General features: G+C 43.5%; 1 protein-coding gene across 5 annotated transcripts in view; it reads right to left on the bottom strand.

Moving 5' to 3' along the window:
* Positions 1-18,972, bottom strand: part of DIXDC1 (DIX domain containing 1) — a gene marked incomplete at both ends in the record, with an annotated part of 72,288 nt that overhangs the window by 43,710 nt on the left and 9,606 nt on the right. The gene's annotated exons all lie outside the window — the stretch shown is intronic.

An 18,972-nucleotide genomic window follows, 5' to 3' on the forward strand; every position in this document is an offset into this window, starting at 1 on the left:
GTCGTGGCTCGCAGGCCCAGTAGTTGTGGTGCATGGGCTTAGCTGCTCCGTGGCACGTGGGATCCTCCCAGAGCAGGGCTTGAACCCATGTCCCCTGCATTGGCAAGTGGATTCTTAACCACTGCACCACCAGGGAAGCCCCTATATATGTTTTAATGAGTTAATAATGTACCTGGAAAACAGCCTGCCACACAGTTGATGCTTACTAAATGGTCATTATTATTTTCATTATCATTACCTAATTCAGTTCTCACAAAAGCACTGAAGGGTCGGTATCATCTCCATTCTATGGATGAGGTTCAGAGAAATTATGCAACTTCTCTAATGTCCCCATAGCTAGGACCTGGCAGACCTTGTAAGGAAACCCAGTAAAGGTGGTCCAAGCATTTACCAAGGGCCTCTTGCTATTCAACTCACTCTGCAGAATAGAGGCGGCTGCACCTCCTGCCTTAACATGGGCCAGACTCCTGTCCAGGTCTGCTCCCACTGTACAGCCAAAACACTGTGTGAGGCAGGCCAGGCAAAGGGCACTTCCATAGCAAACCACTCTGCTCTGGGCCAGAAAGGCATTATGGGGAACAGCTGGGTCAGATTACCAGGCTTATGTACAACTCGCTGTATCAAATCTCACCCCCGACCCACCCTCCACGCATTCCTGCTTAAAATCCTTCACTGGCTTCTCATTATCCTCAAGATAAAACCCAATCTCCTCAGCTGCATTTAAGTCTGTCATGTACTGGCCCTTACCTCTTCTCCAGCTTCACTCACTCCCTTCCCCCACTTTTGCCCCCCATGTTTCAGTTCATCCAAACCATGTGCAGTGCCCCAAACACGCCATGTTTTCCAGCCACGCTACCTCCCGCTGCTTGCCATCTCCTCTTAAATCTCAGCTCAAGCATCACCTTTCCCAGGAAGCCTTCCCTGACCCTCCCACACACCTCAGACTCCGATCTCCTTGAGGACGTCCTGTGTCAAGCAATCAGTTCAACAAGTTGAGTGCAGGCACTGTTCTGCTATGGGTCTACAAAGAGCGTTATGCCTTCAAGAAGTCTGCAGGAAAAGTACGAGAAGAGAGGGAGAGGAAGAGAAGCTTGCAGGCTGGTAGAGACAAGCACTATGACAGGGGTGTACTAAGTGCTAAGAGACTATTAGCCCAACCTGAAGCCCATGCTCCGCGGTGGAGGGGTTCCTGAAGGAGGAGAGGAGGCAGAGAGGACAGTGAGCTCACAAGGAGCTGAGGTCTGAACTACGCTCTATGCAGGAAGTTGTAAGAGTTCAAGATTGTTGGACACAGAGTAACAGGTGCTCAACAAATATCTGTTTGAATCAGTGAATCATTTGTCACATTTCATCAGGCCAAGACTTAAAATGATTGTAAAAGTTAATTATGCAAGGGCAGAGAAGAACAAGTATTTTTCATCAGGCCAGGACAATTTTACTTAAGTAACCATAGCCTTCTTTTGGCCAATGAATAAAAGTAAGTCGTCTCTGATGCAAAACTACTTTGAGGTTCCAAACAGTAATGTTCATGCACATTAATCACAGCTCTGGTCTTCCAATAAAGAGGATTCAACAGCATAATAATTGTCACCACTTTTCTGAACACCTACGCTGTGTCAAGAGCTATGCTAGGTCCTTAAACACATTTTCTCTAATGCTAATCTGCCAGGGATATATATATATATATATATAATTTTTTTTTTTTTTTTGCGGTACGCGGGCCTCTCACTGTTGTGGCCTCTCCGGTTGCGGAGCACAGGCTCCGGACACGCAGGCTCAGCGGCCATGGCTCACGCGCCCAGCCGCTCCACGGCATGTGGGATCTTCCCGGACCAGGGCATGAACCCATGTCCCCTGCATCGGCAGGCGGACTCTCAACCACTGCGCCACCAGGGAAGCCCCTGCCAGGGATATTTTACTGTATCTATTTTGCTAACTGGAAAGTGAGGCTCAAAAAAGGTGAAATAAATTATTCAAGGCCACCCAGATTGTAAACCATTTGAAATTCACCCTGACTCCCAAGCCAGTGCTCCTTCCACTCTACACTCTACCACACTGCCACCTAAATTAATGCATCGCGGAGGTTTAAATGACCTCACCAAAACTCTTAGAATGGAAGTCACTTCTTCCACCACATCCAATGTTTGAGTCTCTTGTGTAATAATCTACAGTAAGTAGTTTTCTACTAATCAAAGTGTGCTCCCTGGACCAGCAGCATCAGTATCACCCAGGAGCCTGTTAGAAATGCACTCCCATAAAACACTGTAAATCAACTATACTTCAAAACAACTATACTTCAAATAGAATAGAATAAAATAAAATAAAATAAAATAAAATAAAATAAGGGCTTCCCTGGTGGCACAGTGGTTAAGAATCCGCCTGCCAATGCAGGGGACACGGGTTCAAGCCCTGGTCCAGAAAGATCCCACATGCCATGGAACAACTAAGCCAGTGAGCCACAACTACTGAGCCCACATGCCACAACTACTGAAGCCCTCGTGCCCAGAGTCCATGCTGCTCAGCAAGAGAAGCCACCACAATGAGAAGCCTGTGCACCACAATGAAGAGTAGCCCCCACTCACTGCAACTAGAGAAAGCCCACGCGCAGCAACGAAGTCCCAATACAGCCAAAAATAAATTAAAAAATAAAAATAAATAAAAATAAAATAAAATGGAGGGCTTCCCTGGGGGTGCAGTGGTTAAGAATCCGCCTGCCAATGCGGGGGACACGGGTTCGAGCCCTTGTCCGGGAAGATCCCACATGCCGCGGAGCAACTAAGCCCGTGCGCCACAACTACTGAGCCTGTGCTCTAGAGCCCGCAAGCCACAACTACTGAGAACACATGCCACAGCTACTGAAGCCTGAGTGCCTAGAGCCCGTGCTCTGCAACAAGAGAAGCCACGACAATGAGAAACCTGTGCACTGCAACGAAGAGTAGCCCCCGCTCGCCACAACTAGAGAAAGACTGCACGCAGCAACAAAGAGCCAATGCAACCAATTAATTAATTAATTAATTAATTAATTTAAAAGAATAGTGGGACCCTTGAATTGGGTCCCAAATTTCTAAAAAATAAATAAATAAAGAAATAAAATGGAAATGCAGACTCTCAAACAGTGCCGCAGCCCTAATGAATTAGAACCTGTATTTTTAAAAGAGTCCCTTCATCTTGTATTTTCTCTGTCCCAGCTCTGTAATCAGCTATTTCTCAAAAGAAAACAATTCTGGCTCCTTTTATTGGAGAACAGTTTTTAGAATCCAAACTTTGGGCATGAGGTGTACTCATTCTACTTGGGTGACATTCTGGGCCCTCTCGGTAGTAGAGTAGGAAATATGTGTATGTATACACACATACACACATATCTGTATCTACTTATCTTGACAGACAGATGGAGAGACATACCATGAATTATCCTGATCCCGCCTCCAGCCCAACACCACAGGGTTCATCTCTCTTTTCCCTTTTCCTTATACGTAACTCCTTTCTCCCACAGTGAGAAATCTGACTCTATTCACAGTATATTTACCAACATTTCCGCAGTCCTAGAAAACACATCAAATAGTTTGACTTGCTAATCCATACCTTGTGAAAAACAAATTTACTAACCAGAACACAATATTTGTATATAGTTCTTTTTGTCTTTGGCCTTACAGTGTACACTCAAAATACTGATTCCAAAGTGAAAAATACTGATTCCAAAGTGACTTAGGTTAGTTCTTTTCTTTCCACCAACTTCAGTGTGGTTATGTTACTAACTGCAATATGGTTAGGTACATTTCTTAAAAGTTACGGTCCATTTTGGGTTCTCCTCACGTTTTGGTGGATTTTAATTATTCATTTTTGGGGCAGGAGAAAGATTACCATGATTCTAAAAGTCAGAGCTATACAAAAACATATATTCAGAAGCATCACTCCTCCAACATTCCTTCTACTCCATTCCCTTTTCTCCATTCTTTCCACCCCATTCCTATCCTCCCCTGTAGGTAACCAATCGGATTCGTCCTATGTTATCTGGGGAAAAAAAAGAGACGTATATTTTCTTTTTTTTAAATTATTTATTTATTTATTTATGGCTGCGTTGGGTCTTCGTTTCTGTGCGAGGGCTTTCTCTAGTTGTGGCAAGTGGGGGCGACTCCTCATCGCGGTGCGCGGGCCTCTCACTATCGCGGCCTCTCTTGTTGCGGAGCATAGGCTCCAGACGCGCAGGCTCAGTAACTGTGGCTCACGGGGCCAGCTGCTCCGTGGCATGTGGGATCTTCCCAGACCAGGGCTCGAACCCGTGTGTCCTGCATTGGCAGGCGGACTCTCAACCACTGCGCCACCAGGGAAGCCCCGACGTATATTTTCTTATTTCCCTTTCCTTCTTATGTGAAAAACAGCATAGTACTGATATTCTTTTTACACCTGCACTTTTCACTTCACTTCAATTATTATTCACTTAATATATTCTGGAAATCACCCCATAATGGTCTAGAGATCTTCCTTATTTTACAGCTACATAGTACTCCATTATGTGGCTATACCATAATTTATTCAACCACTCTTCTACATATGGGCATTCAGGTTTTTTCCAATATTTTGCAATTAGAAACGCTGCAGCAGTGAGTAACCTTATGCATGTGTATTTTCATGTTGATGGAGGTCTACCTTCAGGGTAGATTCAAAGAAGATTGCTGGGTAAAAAGGCACATTAAGTAGATAGCTTTATTATATATTGCCAAAATCCCTGCCAAAAGCGTTGTATCCATTTGCATTCCCAACAGCAATGCATGACAGTTCTTTTTCCCACAGCCTCGCCAACAGAACATGTCATACTTTTAAATTTTTGCCAGTGTGATAGATAGGTGAGAAATTGTATCTCAGTGCTGTTTTAATCTTCATTTCTTTAGTTATGAGTTTGAACCTCCTTTGGTAGGCTTAAGAATTCATTTTAGGGGCTTCCCTGGTGGCGCAGTGATTGAGACTCTGCCTGCCGATGCAGGGGACACGGGTTCGTGCCCCGGTCCGGGAAGATCCCACATGCCGTGGAGCGACTGGGCCCGTGAGCCATGGCCGCTGAGCCTGCGCGTCCGGAGCCTGTGCTCCGCAATGGGAGAGGCCCGCGTACCGCAAAAAAAAAAAAAAAAAAATTCATTTTATATTCTTATCTTTTATATCTATTTTATATCTACATGAACTGTCTGTTCACATCTCTTTTCCATTTTTCTATCAAAGTTTTTGGTCCTTTGTGCCTCCATTTTTAAAAGTTCTTTATATATTAGGAATGTTACCCTTTTGTCTTTGACATATGTTGCAGAGATTTCCCAGTTTGTCAGTCATCTTTTGACTTGGTTTATGGTAGTTTTTTGGCCATGAAAAGGTTTTCATTTTTATATAATCAAATTTACTGGTATTTTATTTTATTGCCTCTGAATTTTGAGTCATGATCAGAAAGCCTTTCCCTACACTGAGGTGAAAGAAGAATTCACCTCTGCTTTTTTCTAGTTCTCATATGGTTTCAAAATTGTTTACATTTAGATCCCTGATCCATTTGGAATTTATTCTTGTGTATGATATGAGATATAGATACAAATTATCTTTTTTCAAATGGCTATCCTGTTGTTCCAGCACCATTTACTAAAAAGTCACTCTTTACCCCAGGGATTTGAGATGCCACCTTTATCATATATTAAATTTCCATAGTTTGGGTCTATTTCTGGACTTTGTGTTCTATATCACTTGTATATTTGTTTATTCATGCACCAGTACCAAAATGTTTTCTTTGTAGAGGCTCTATAGTATTTTTTAATATCTGGTACAACTAGTCCCTCCTCCTTGAAATTTTTCTCTTTTTAATGTTTTCTTGTCTATTCTTGCAAATTTATTTCCCCATACGAACTTCCGTAAAGCCTGTCAGAATTTGTATTGGGATTATATTAAATGTATAAATTGATATAGGCAGAACTGTTACCTCTATGATGTTGAATCGTCCTATTCAAGAATAGGGGGTGTCTTTCCATTGGTTCACACGTGTCTTTCAGGAGTGTCTTAAAGTTGTCCTCTTGGAGGTTTTATACATTTCCTATTAAGTTCATTTCTAAGTATTCAATTCTTCTTTATTGTGAGTATAAATGTGGTTTTCTCTACCATTACTTTCTGTAATTGGTTACTCTTTGCGTATGTGAAAGCTGTAGGTTAATTTTATATCCTGTTACCTTATCTTCTATTGTTTGAGTTTTATCAATAATTCTCAATGATTTCCAGGATTACTGTCATATCATCTACAAAAAGAAATAGTTTTACTTCTTTACTAAGCCTTCTGCCTCTAAACAATTTCTAAATACCCCTGGTACAATGTTGACCAGTAGTGGAGATAGTGGGCATCCTTCCCTGTTTCTGGACTTAGAGAAAATACTTGTAGTGTTTCCCAATTTAGAAAGTGACTGGTTTTTAGGAATAAGGTATGTGTATATACATATATATATATACATATATATATATATTATCATGTTAAGAAAGAATCCATCAAGGTTTTTTTTTTACTTCTTTGGGGTTTTGTTTGTTTGTTTATTTATTTTTGGCTGTGTTGGGTCTTTGTTGCTGCGCACGGGCTTTCTCTAGTTGCTGCAAGCAGGGGCTCCTCTTCATTGTGGTGCACAAGCTTCTCATTGCAGTGTACGAGCTTCTAGCTTCTTGTTGCGGAGCACGGGCTCTAGGTGCATGGGCTTCAGTAGTTGTGGCATGTGGGCTCAGTAGTTGTGGCATGTGGGCTCAGTAGTTGTGGCTAGCAGGCTCTAGAGCACAGGCCCTGTAGTTGTGGTGCACGGGCTCTAGAGCACATGCTCAGTAGTTGTGGTGCACGGGCTTAGTTGCTCCACAGCACGTGGGATCTTCCCAGACCAGAGCTGGAACTCACGTCCCCTGCATTGGCAGGTGGATTCTTAACCACCGCGCCACCAGGGAAGTCCCTACTTTTTTGTTTTATTTTTATCACACACTATAAAATACAGCGCATGCTACACAATACACTGCATAACCTTCTAGCAGAGGTAGACGAGCATAACTGAGTTATTTTTCATCCATCAGGAAAATGCTTCCTTAATCAATGTTCTCCAAACCCTTTAACACATAGTAACGATTAACTCCAGAGATGCATCTAGCTCTTTCCATCAAGTTCTACTGATATGAATAATGGGCAACCATTTTTTCCTTGCCCCTGTTAGTGAACCTGTGGATGCGTGCAGTGGCCTTTCGCAGGATGAACAAGCACATGGTCATGATGGCGATCCCGGAGTGAATCTCGAACCACATCTCGCTGCCGTTACCAAGCAAGTCTTATTTTCTTGAGTGGTTTTATAAGGAACAGATGTTAAATTTTGATGAAAGTTTTGTCAGCATTTATGGAGATAATTCTATGATTATTTTTCCTGAGATCTAATATGGTATATGTGGATTTCCTAATAATAAACCTACCTTGCATTCCTGGAGTTAATCCTACTTGATCATAATAATTACATTTTTAGTGTGGTGTTGAATTTTGTTCCCTAATAAAATATTTACTAGTGCTATATTAGTACTATATTTGTTGTAGTTTTTCATGGGTATTCACAAGTAATATTAGTCTGTAGTTTTCTTTTTTGCACTACCATGTAGATATATTCATAAAATGAAGCAGAAAGTTTCTCCGTATTTTCAATCCTCTGACATCATCTGTAGAACACTGGGACTGTCTGATGAGTGGAGGTTTGGTAGAATTCCCCTGTGAAATAATCTCTGCCTGGTACTTGTTTTGAGGAATAGTTCCTTATTAAGGTTCTCTATTTCATCTACAGAAATTGGTCTGTTTAAATATTCCATTTCTATCAATTTTAGTAATCAGAATTTCCCTCAGAAATGATCAATTTCACCAAAGTTTTAAAATTTATTTGTACAGACCTGCAAAGACTGTTACAGTTTTTTCTGTTTCAAGGATTACTTCTCCACTCTCATTTCTTATTTTGTATATTTGTGCTTCCTCATCATGTTTATTTTCTTCTTCATCATCTTATTTACAAATGGTTTCAAGAATTGTTGCTATTCTGGCCTAAATCCCTCTAAAACCATAATATCTAGAACAAAACACAATACTCTGGCTATAAAATCAGACAAGATATTTCACATTCTTTTCTCCTTCTCTTCCTCTTCCTCCTCCTCCTCTTCTTCTCCTTCTTTTTTTTTTTTTTGTTACTGCCTCACATAGTTGAGTCAGTGCTATCAACCAAACCCCTAAAAAATTTTAACACATTCTGCTGTGAAGCCAGTCTCCTCTATTTCCATTCTTGTATAACTGGTCTTCTTGACACATATTTACCTCTAACAAATTCAGCTGGTTAGATCCCATCTCACAAGATCCTTCCAGACCCTGTCATTTCATGTATTCATTTATTCAAATCAACCAGCATTTCCAGGCATTGTGCCAGGCCCACTGATTACAGGCATATAAATAACTCTAATACAAAATGATTACTGCAACAATGGAGAAGTGTTAAAAAAAAAACGCTATATATGCACAGAAGGAGCAACAGGTTGGAAGGATGAGGCTATCAGGGAAAGATCAAGAGGAAAGAAGACATTTGTCTGGTTCTTTATAGATATTTGCCAATTGGAGAAGAGTAGAAGGGTATCCTAGTGAGCAGCAATTAAAAAAAAAAAAAGGAAAGAAAAGAAAAAGAAAGGAAGAGCCTGAAGGCATTAAGGTATCTTGGAGGAATAGCCAGTTAACAAATCACTGTGTGGGCAGAGTTGTAAGTGGCAGCAATGATTTTGGAGAAATAGGTCAGCACAAGACCTACCAGAACTTAGACTTAAAGCCTAGAGAGTTTCAGCAGGAAAGCATGGAGTTTGGGAACAGGAGAGTGAAACGGTGAGACGTGTATCTTAGAAAGGTCACTCTGGACACAGCAGAACATGGGACAGAAAGAGCAGCATCCAGGCAATAATTCAAGCGAGAGAAGATGAAGGCCTAAACTGAAGCAGTACAGTTAGAAAAGGACAAATTACAGAATTAAGTCAGAGATGACTGACAGGAGGTAGGCAGTGACGAAAAGAGAGAGTCTAAAAAGTCACACCTGAATGGATGGTGATGCTTTAATTGAGATAGAGAATACATGAAGAGCAAGTATTGGGGAAAAGTAAACAGTTCAGTTTTGAACAAGAGTCTGAGCCATTTGCAAAACATCAGGGTAGAGATGTTCCACAGCCAGCTGGCAAAATACAGGTCTAGAGCACAAGACATGGGTGTGGGGTGGGAGAGAGATGTTTGAGAGCATCTGTGTGTGACAGACATAGCCATAGGTGCAAATGGGATAATAACACCATCTACTGAGCACTTACTACATGCCAGGTACTGTGCTAGGTACTAAACCAACATCTTTTCATATAAATATATGTGTGTGTGTGTATATATATATGTATACAGTTGACCCTTGAACAACATGGGTTTGAACAGTGTGCATCCAATTATAAAGACATTTTTCTTTTTTTAAAACCTTTTTATTTATTTTTTTATTGCAGTATAATTGATTTACTTTTTTGGGGGGGGGGGGCTGTGCTGCGTGGCTTGTGGGATCCCAGTTCCCCAACCAGGGATCGAAGTTGGGTCCTCAGCAGCAAAAGCACAGAGTCTCAACCACTGGACTGCCAGGGAATTCCCAACACAGATTTTTTTCAAGAGTAAATACGACAGTACTATAATGTCTGCGGCTAGTTAATGCAGATGTGGAGGGACTGTGGGCCTCCAAAGGGCTGACTATAAGTTATATGCAGTTTTCCCACTATGCGGAGGGTTGGCGCCCCTAACCCCCGTGTTGTTCAAGGGTCAAATATGCAAATATTTATCCCCCCCTTCACATTGATTAGAGATGTGGAACTACTATTACCATATTACAGATGTGGAAACCACGGTTCAGAGCAACAACAAGCCCAGGGTCACAGGACAGGTAAGTGGCAGAACAAGGATCTCAACCCAGTGATGACTCCAAATCCTGGGATCTACAACACCCCCAAAAGTAAGATGAACCATAAGAAGTCATTTTGGCAGGAAAGGGAGTGGAGAGAGAGGGCACTGAGGGAAAGAAGAGAATGAAAATGCCCTGAGTGCCCATCCTTGTCAGCCACCGAATGAAGCTCTTTGTATGCATTATCTCCTTTAATCATCATATCCAGTCATTAAAATCGCTATTATTAGTCCCATTTTTCATATGGGAAACACTGCTCAAGATCATAGTGCTGATAAGTGGTGAAAATGGAATCTGAATCCACTCCATCTTACTCCAAAGAATGTATTATTTCTACTATAGCAAAGAAAGCATACAATGAGAGAAAAGGAGGGAATGCTCAGGTCAGAGGCTGGGGTATATCAACATCAAAGGGGCAAGTGAAGTGAGCAGCAAAAAAAATTCTTTTAGGGAGTCCCCTGGTGGCCTAGTGGTTACAATTCTGGGCTTTCACTGCAGGGGATCGGGTTCAATCCCTGGCTGGGGAACTGAGATCCTGAAAGCCTCACAGCGTGGCCAAAAAAAAAATTTATTTTAGAACATGCAATCAGAGGGACAGACGAAGAATCAAGAGAAAGTGTTATATGGGAATCCAGGACCAGAGAATGTTAAGAAGGGTGGTCAAGAAGGTCAAATTCTATAGAAAAGTCAGGCTGAGGACTGGAAAACCCATTTCATTTACATTTAAGAGGTTTTGGTGACCTTTTTGAGAACTGATAGCATGCACGGTGGGGTGAAAAGTCAGATGGCAGTGAACTGAGAAGACCTCAGGAAGGAGGAAAACAGAAATGGTGAGAGGAGGAGAGAGGGTATTTGCTGGAGAGGAAGGTGGGAAGGAATGAGGGTTTTTTAGGATGAGAGGACATTTGCAGGCTGAGATGAGGGGTTAGTGAAGCAGAAACAGATACAAGGGGAGGAGCATGAATGAGGAGGGAAGAGGGCCGCTTCCTCTGATGATGATGAGAGGCAGGAGTAGGTACCTCTGTGGGGAGACGGGGAGGTGGGGAAGACGGCAGCTGAAGGAGCTCAAATCCAAATGCCCCTCTATCCATTATAAAGTAGGCAGGTCTACCTGTTGAGAGTGAAAGGGACAGGGAGAGTGACGGAGGCTTCAGGAAAGGGACCCTGTGGGAAGCTGGAAAGAGCTAAAGATTTCCTGGCAGCACCAAGGGCTCAGCTGGGGCTGGAAATCGTAATTTTGTAACTGAATCAATCCACAAGGTTCTGTGTTTCCTCTAGAAGTGCTCAGCAGGCCTGGGCCCTGAGTAGAGGAAACCAGAAATAGGCTAATGTAGGACCAGACATGGTCAGAGGAGAGGCAGAGATCGCTCAGGCAAAGGAAGTGAGGATGGTGATGAGAGTGTATTTGAAGGGATTGATCGTGGAATCTGCACCTGGGAGAAGAAACTAAATGAAGGCTGATAAACTGAGAAGATGGAGAAGAGTAAGGAGAAGAGAACTTGATGCTATTGAAAATAAGTTTCATGGGAATGGAGGAGTGTGGAAAGTGGGGCTTTGAGCACCGAGTGGAGTTTCAGAGTTCACGATTTCAGGGGTAGGGCAATTCTGTGGAATAAGATGCAGGATGTGGCCTCACTATGTGGCCTTGGTGAAGTGGCAAAGAGGGGGAAAAATCATTGCAGTGGGGACAGTCAAGGAATTGCAAGGCTGGAACTGTCTTCATCATGGATCCTGAAGTCACTCCAGGAGAGTGGTAGATGGTTAAATCCTGAGGATATTCACTACTCTGCCCAGAGTCATGTGATTTTAAAAACTGATAAGCATGTCTTCAGTGCAATCACTGATAAAAAATTTTAGTTGAAGAAAGGCCTTTGTCATGTCACTACTATGTCTGCATGTTGATCTGTTAAGTGGCATCTAACAAAGAGATCAGAGATTCATGCCTGAGTGGGACTATTCTTGTCCACAGGTTAAGGGTCACATTGAGTGGGACTATTCTTGTCCACAGGTTAAGGGTCACATTGACTTCAGGTCTTGGCCTCTCACTTTTTTTTTTTTTTTTTTGCAGTACGTGGGCCTCTCACTGCTGCGGCCCCTCTTGTTGCAGAGCACAGGCTCCGGACACGCAGGCCCAGCGGCCACGGCCCACGTGCCCAGACGCCCTGTGGCACGCGGGATCCCCCCGGACCGGGGCAGGAACCTGCGTCCCCTGCATCAGCAGGCGGACTCTCAACCACTGCGCCTCCAGGGAAGTCCACGGCCTCTCGCTTTAAATCTAACTTGGGAGCCAACCACTAAACCGAGCCTCAGTTTGTCTCCTCTTTGACTTGAAGATTCCTGTACTTCTCACCTAGGGGGCAGGCAAGACCTAGTTCTTGCTATAAATGCCTGCTGCTGGCTCTGAAAAAAATTGATTTGAAGGACAAAGTAGACACTTATGAGGACCAACCACACCACCCACTTTCCTTCCCCACAAAGATGTTTATCTTAAAAGAGGCCTGGGGTGCAAGCCCAGGCCCTGAGTAGCTCTGCTGCTAGGTTTTACAGCTGACTACAGCTGCTCCTGCAGCAGATGAAATAACATGTGCTTTATGTAAGAGGCTGTTACCCTCTGGGGTGTTGGACTAGTAGTTTTATTTTTATTTTCCTCCTCCTCCTTTTTGCTTCATAATCTTTTCAAATTATAACTTCTATGAAATCCAGATATGTAGAATAGGGAAAAGCAGAGCTTCTCTGTTAGGGCTGGGGTGGGAATCCACAGGTCAGTTCACTTACTTTCTTTTTCTCTACCTCCACCCACCCCCACCCAGACCCCCAGACATCTGAAATAACTCCTTAGGGTTTCTTTCAGCAGCTGGGAAAAAAGCACTGCATTTTGTTTCCTTCTAGCACTGTCATTTTGTAAGTCTATTATTCAGTGAAGACAAGATGCAACAGGGTCCAAAATATGAAAGTATCTTGGTTATTAAGAAATATATCTTGAACATGCCCCCAGTTCTTGATCTGTTTCCAACAGCAGCTGGAGAAGCACAGTAGGACCACAGTCAGGTTCAAATCAGGCCCCTGGGGGTGTTGTAGCTCACAGCTCTTGGGGTAGCTGCCCAGCTCACAATAATTCCCTTCTCTAGAAACATGCCCCCTCTGCAAAAACAGTGGTGGGCCCCAGGACCAGCTGGTATCATGTAACCCCATCTACTGGCCACAGGTGACTGGTCTAGCTGAGTTGATTGGTCAAATCCAGCCAATTCCTGGAATTTTTTGATCTGGCATTTAGGAATAGAATCAGTTTTCTCTCTCTGTTTCTGACAAAGTTGTAAGATATAAAAGTTGGGTGTTGCCATAAGCCATGTTGCCCACCTGGGAGAAAAGTCATTTGTAGTGAGAAGGAACAGAACTACCCACAGAAAGAACCAGAGATAAGAGACAGAGAGCAGAGGGAGAGATCCTGCCAGTGTTTTGAGTTCTTTATTTTCATTGTTTCTGGGACACAGCCCAATCCTTGCCCTTTCCATGGTTTAGTTTTTTTCAGCCTTTCCTTGGATTCCATGAGTCAGTAAATTCCACTTTCTATCTCTGCCATTTCAAGATGGGTTCTTGGCACTTTACAACCAAACTAATAAAGGAAACAAGACAATCAAACAGACAATGTCAGTGGCAGCACAGAACTAATCTCAGTCCAGGATTAACATCTCTAATTTGTTCTGGGGAAGCTAGAAGGATGCCTGTGTAATCCAGAAGTCAAGAAAGACAGAGTTTTTATGACAATCTGAGTCAGGCCTCAGGGGGAGGAAAAGTAGACATAGCAATAGTCAAAAGTGTGTGAGCAGGATTTTGGGTTGATGAGACTGGACCACTAAAGCTGTGAGAGCAGTGGTAATACCAGGGGGCGGCTGGAGGTATCTCCATCAGCTTCCTCCAGGTCACTGCAAAACCGAACAAGAATATGAGATAAAACTCTTCCAGAATAGACAATTCTGTCCACATTCTTCCTTTGTGCAAGAAAGCTTTCTTGTCACCAAATGTAACTTTCTTTCTGTTTTTCTTTGGGACCTGAACTTCCTTCCAAACAAGTCTGTAAACCCAACCTCTGCTCTCAATCTACTCTAAGCCTCTAGGTCAAAGAGAATTCCTGCAGGGGACTTATGCCATTAGAGTTGCAAAAGCACTGACTGGGTTTCACCAGGGAAGTCTGTGATACCTAGTGCTCCCAGTGGAGAAACATCCAAGGAGTTGGCTTTATGGCTCCCTGCTGGCAAGCAAGAAAGACAAACACAAAAAGCATCAGGCTTTTGTGGTGTGCTGGAGAGAGAGTTCAGGAGGAGACCTGAATGGCTCAGGAAGGAAATCAGTTCTACAGTGAAACCAGATACCTGTTTAGAACTCTGAGACCCACCAGCTGCAGAAGATGAGATGGGGGTGGAGACATTGCTGAGAAACTGAGAGGAAGGCAGGAGGTTTGGAAACCTTGAGTTATTACGGGCCTAAATTCTCCCAGTAAAAGAATGCAATATTGTATTTCTTTTCTATTAACTCTTTCAGGCTTTTACTGAACCAGGAAAAGCTATTCATTGAACCTGATGGGTAACACTTAAAAATAAAGTTAGTAAGTAAAAATATCATTAAATGTCTTCTTCCCTGTATGGGCAGAGCTCTTTGTATTCCTGTTCAGCCCAGTGGTCAAAGAATAATGATATGATGAAATCTGAAAAGATACCATCTCCTAACCTTATTTTAAAATTTCCATTAACTATGAGTTCAACCAACACTCTGTTCCTTCATGAGTACCTGTTACAAGGTAAGTGCTCAAAAAATGCATGTGAATGGATGAATGAAGTATCGCTGTATGGTCTACGAGTGTCCCTTATAGAAACAGAGCATGGAGCCCACCGTTAGGGCCTTTCGGATTGGTTCCCTACCCCCTTACCATACCTCACCACTGAAGGTTATGTCCATGACCACTCAAAGGGGGCCTGGTTTGGAGATAACAAATAAGGAAATACACTCAGGAAAACATTAGTTGGAATCTTTGGTTCCAGCACAGCCTAGACAACAAGGCCAGGCAAGGCGGCTGAAGCACTTCCAGTGCTCCCCAGCCTCTCTGAACTGCCTGGGGGAGTGGCACCTGGCAAACAGCACCCTATCACTGATCCACATGCCTGGCCAGGCCATCACTCACCACAAGGAACATAAAACTGCCTGACAGCTTGCTGCCAGGGAGCATCTGTTGAGCTGGCGTTGACTCCTGTGGGAACAAAGCCAAGGAGCCTGGGTGAGGAGAGCAGAAATCAGTCAGGAGAGAAAAAAGAAGGCTAGGGGGTGTGGTACTCTGCTACACTGAAGACTTAACGGGCCTTTAATTTCTATAGTAAATCACAGAGGAATTCATTGTGGAAATGACTGAGGGCCTCCGATTGGCCAATGCTGCAAATCCTCCTCCATGGAAGACATGGGGCACTTAGGAGAGATGTGTCCTGCAGCTGCTCCACTTGCCAGTCCCCTTCCTCACTCATTCTGTGTCCCCCTTACGGGCATGACACCACAAAAAGGCCCTTCCTGTATTTCTCAGGGCCTGCCAGGCAGATGACTCTCAATGTGGGATTTACATTTCTATTTTTCTAGGTGGAGGGAAAATTGTAGGGAAAGTCTTCCAAGTCATCTGTTTAAAAGGTTAAGGCTCAGAGAACTGATTTCCTGTCAACCAGCATTTTAATCAATCATTCCCACAACTTCCAGTCCCTCAGGCCATTACACTACAGCCAGGCACAAGCTGGCTCTGCCTGACAAGCGAGATTTCTGTATTGTCAGAATTTTCCCAAGTTTCCACTCTGAACATTTGCTCTATTTTCACTGGCCTGTGAGTGCCAGTTGGGCACAGATTCTATGTTATTTGCCTTCTATTTCCAGAGCTTGGCACAGTGCCTGGTAAGCACAGTAATTCAGTGATTGTCCATCGATTGTTTGCATGCATGTTTACCAAATGAGCAGGAAAAAAAGTCTGGCCTCAGTGTTCAGGTAGGTTGGTAAATATTTGGTGCTTTTCATGATATCATTAACTGGAAGATATCTCTTTGATCTCCCCCAAACACTACCTCTTTTCTGACACTTAGCACATTAAGCACCCTATATGGTTTTTCCAGTACAACTATAAATCTCTCTCCCTATAAATTCATTGCAAGCAGGGACCAGGTGTTTTTCAATTATTTTTTCTATCCCCTGGCCCAACAATGAACTAAATAACTAAATGAGTGAATGCTTACTGGCCAAACCATATTGTAGTCTCAGGTCTGTCAAAACCTTTCAACACAAGCACCAAAGTCTTTTTTAAAAGAAAGTTCAGCCCCCAGAAAAAAACACTGGCACGTGAATCAAAGACAATATTCATGTAACAACATCAATACCAAGAGGCAGGGAAAACGAATAAATAGCTTTGAGGCAGAGGCAGAATGGGGAAATTCTGACCGATAGAAAGCCTGGCCAGGCCCAGAACATAGGAGACAGGGGGTGACAGCCAGGGTGAGCTACAGAATGAGGCAGTGGCCAAAACTTGTGGATAATTCACAATGCAGACTTGCCATATCAATGAAAGCAATTGCTCTGACATGGATCAATCCTGTGAGTAATTTGTTAGGTGTGTGGAGGCCAGGAAGGTGGAAGAAGACAGGTGGTAGAAGAAAGAAAGGAAGGTGGGAGAAGAAAATTCTGATGTGCATCGGCATCCAGAGTGGCAACTGGACTGAGAACAGAAGCCAACAGTGGGTAGAGGGAAGCCTTGATCCAGAGGGCAGAGTTTCACTGCTGCAGCGTTCCCTTATAAGTAACCAATTAGGGCCATAGCTTCACTTCCTGTGGCAGTTTTCTCTGCCATAGAGAATGAGGTCACAGCCCTAACCACATAGACCTATAAAGCATCTGGGTGATAAAGAACAGGTTCAGATATGCTTGGCTCATTCCCAGGAGATGACTGGGTACATGTGTGGTATTCTTAGCCCCAGTGGGAAGAGTTTCTCAGAGAAATTGAAGTGTATTCTGACATTAGCTTTTAAGTCCCTCTTTACACCCTTTTCACATGACTCTAACGAAAGAGACTGAACATTACTGGATCTATTAAGCAACCCTAGAGGCTGGAATAGGTCAAACAGGGCCCCACTGACTCTGAAATGACCAACTGTACCATTATTCAGTAGCACTTTGTGTGATCCCATATGAGAAAAGCATTGTTTAATATAATTTATTATGTATATGAAAGAATTATTTAAACTGTAAGGAATCATTGAGATTAAACATATTACTGTTATTTCGATGATGTCAATTTCTCAGAGAAACGGAAAGTGCCTATTGGCTATCAGAGTTCAAATCTACTAAGAGAAGGGAGTAGACTGTACATTAGCCTGTGGAGGGCATGGAGGGAAGTTTACAAGATGGGTAGAAAAATCAAATGTCAGAGAGGGAAGAGAGGCATTACTGCATTATTCTAAAGATGAACTACTTATAAAGTTGTCTGTTGTTTTTATGAAGACTCTGTTACCACCACAGAAAGAAAACTCTCCCACTCTCCTTTACCCTTATATTTTATAAGAATTGGGTGTCGGGCTTCCCTGGTGGCGCAGTGGTTGAGAGTCCGCCTACCGATGCAGGGGACACGGGTTCGTGCCCGGGTCTGGGAGGATCCCACATGCCGCAGAGCGGCTGGGCCCGTGAGCCATGGCCGCTGAGCATGCGCGTCCGGAGCCTGTGCTCCGCAACGGGAGAGGCCACGATAGTGAGAGGCCCGAGTACCGCAAAAAAAAAAAAAAAAAAAAAAAAAAAAAGAATTGGGTGTCAGGAGACATTTATGGAAGCACCAAAGCGTGAAAAAGAAAAAGACAGTCTAGCCTCTCGGTTTACCTGGCTCTTCAGCTGAAAGGTTTGGAGGTGAAATGAGCAGTAGGCAAAGACTAGGACTCACTCTGTGCGGGTTTCCTCTTCCTAATAAGACAGTGGAACCTGGTCCCTGGGGACTGACTGACAAAAATGGGAGACCATAACATGGCCTAAGGAGCTTCTATGAGGCTCAAGACCAGGCAGAGAGTGAAAAAAGAATACTGGAAGCACTCAAAAAGGTGGCTCCCTGGCTCGTCTGTGTTTCAACTCTCAGACTATAGCTCTTTGTTAGCAATCCCCTTCCATGTGTTCAAAGGGGAATGATGCAAAGATGAGGACCCGCGCAGTGCAGATGGGACACAAGCTCTACCCTTCAGCGAAGGCTGTGACAACCCCTCAGCCAAAGGAAAATTCTGTCTCAGTTGGTTAGGTTGGGACAGCATTTGTGCAGCTTTCCTCTGTGTGTCAGGAAAAAGGCTGGGGCACTGGGGCCAGGACTGGGGAAGGATCTGAGGCAGGTCAGGCTGCCGAGCTTCTTAATTAAAAACAGGAATTAAGGAAAGAGTCTGTAGTGCAGATGTAGAAAGAAAATCTTATACACAAGTCTGTAGTGCAGATGTAGAAAGAAAATCTTATACACAAATTCATGAGAATGGTTACCTCCGGGGAAAAGGCCAGGATGTCAGGGGTGGCCAAGGCACTCGGTCTTGCCTGCAATGTTCATATTTAAGAAGAGAATGTATTCATATGTTAACTGCTTAACAAAAAACACACTTTAAAAAACCTTAAACTTAAGAAAGAGCGACAAAAAGGGAAGAGAGGGAGAGGGAGAAAGGAAGAAAGACACAACTAACAGTCCAGCTCTCCTCGTAGGGTTCTCCCTGGATGCCGGGATAAGGCAACCCAAGGGGTGGGGTGCAGAAGCAATGGAAGACATATGGAGCAAACTGCAAGGGGCAAAGGTCCTAAACCAGAATGTCTGGGGTCACAAGAGAGGAAAATGGAATAAATAACAAAATTCTGAGAGAAAACAGTGAAGAGAAAAAGACTCCCCGCCAGCCCTAGTCCATACTGCCTGTCAGATTGAGGCCCCAGTTTCCCACTCTCACACAGAAAGGAACAAACACCGCTCCCCTGA

Source organism: Hyperoodon ampullatus, assembly GCF_949752795.1.
Source record: "Hyperoodon ampullatus genome assembly, chromosome: 7".
NCBI lineage: Eukaryota > Metazoa > Chordata > Mammalia > Artiodactyla > Ziphiidae > Hyperoodon > Hyperoodon ampullatus.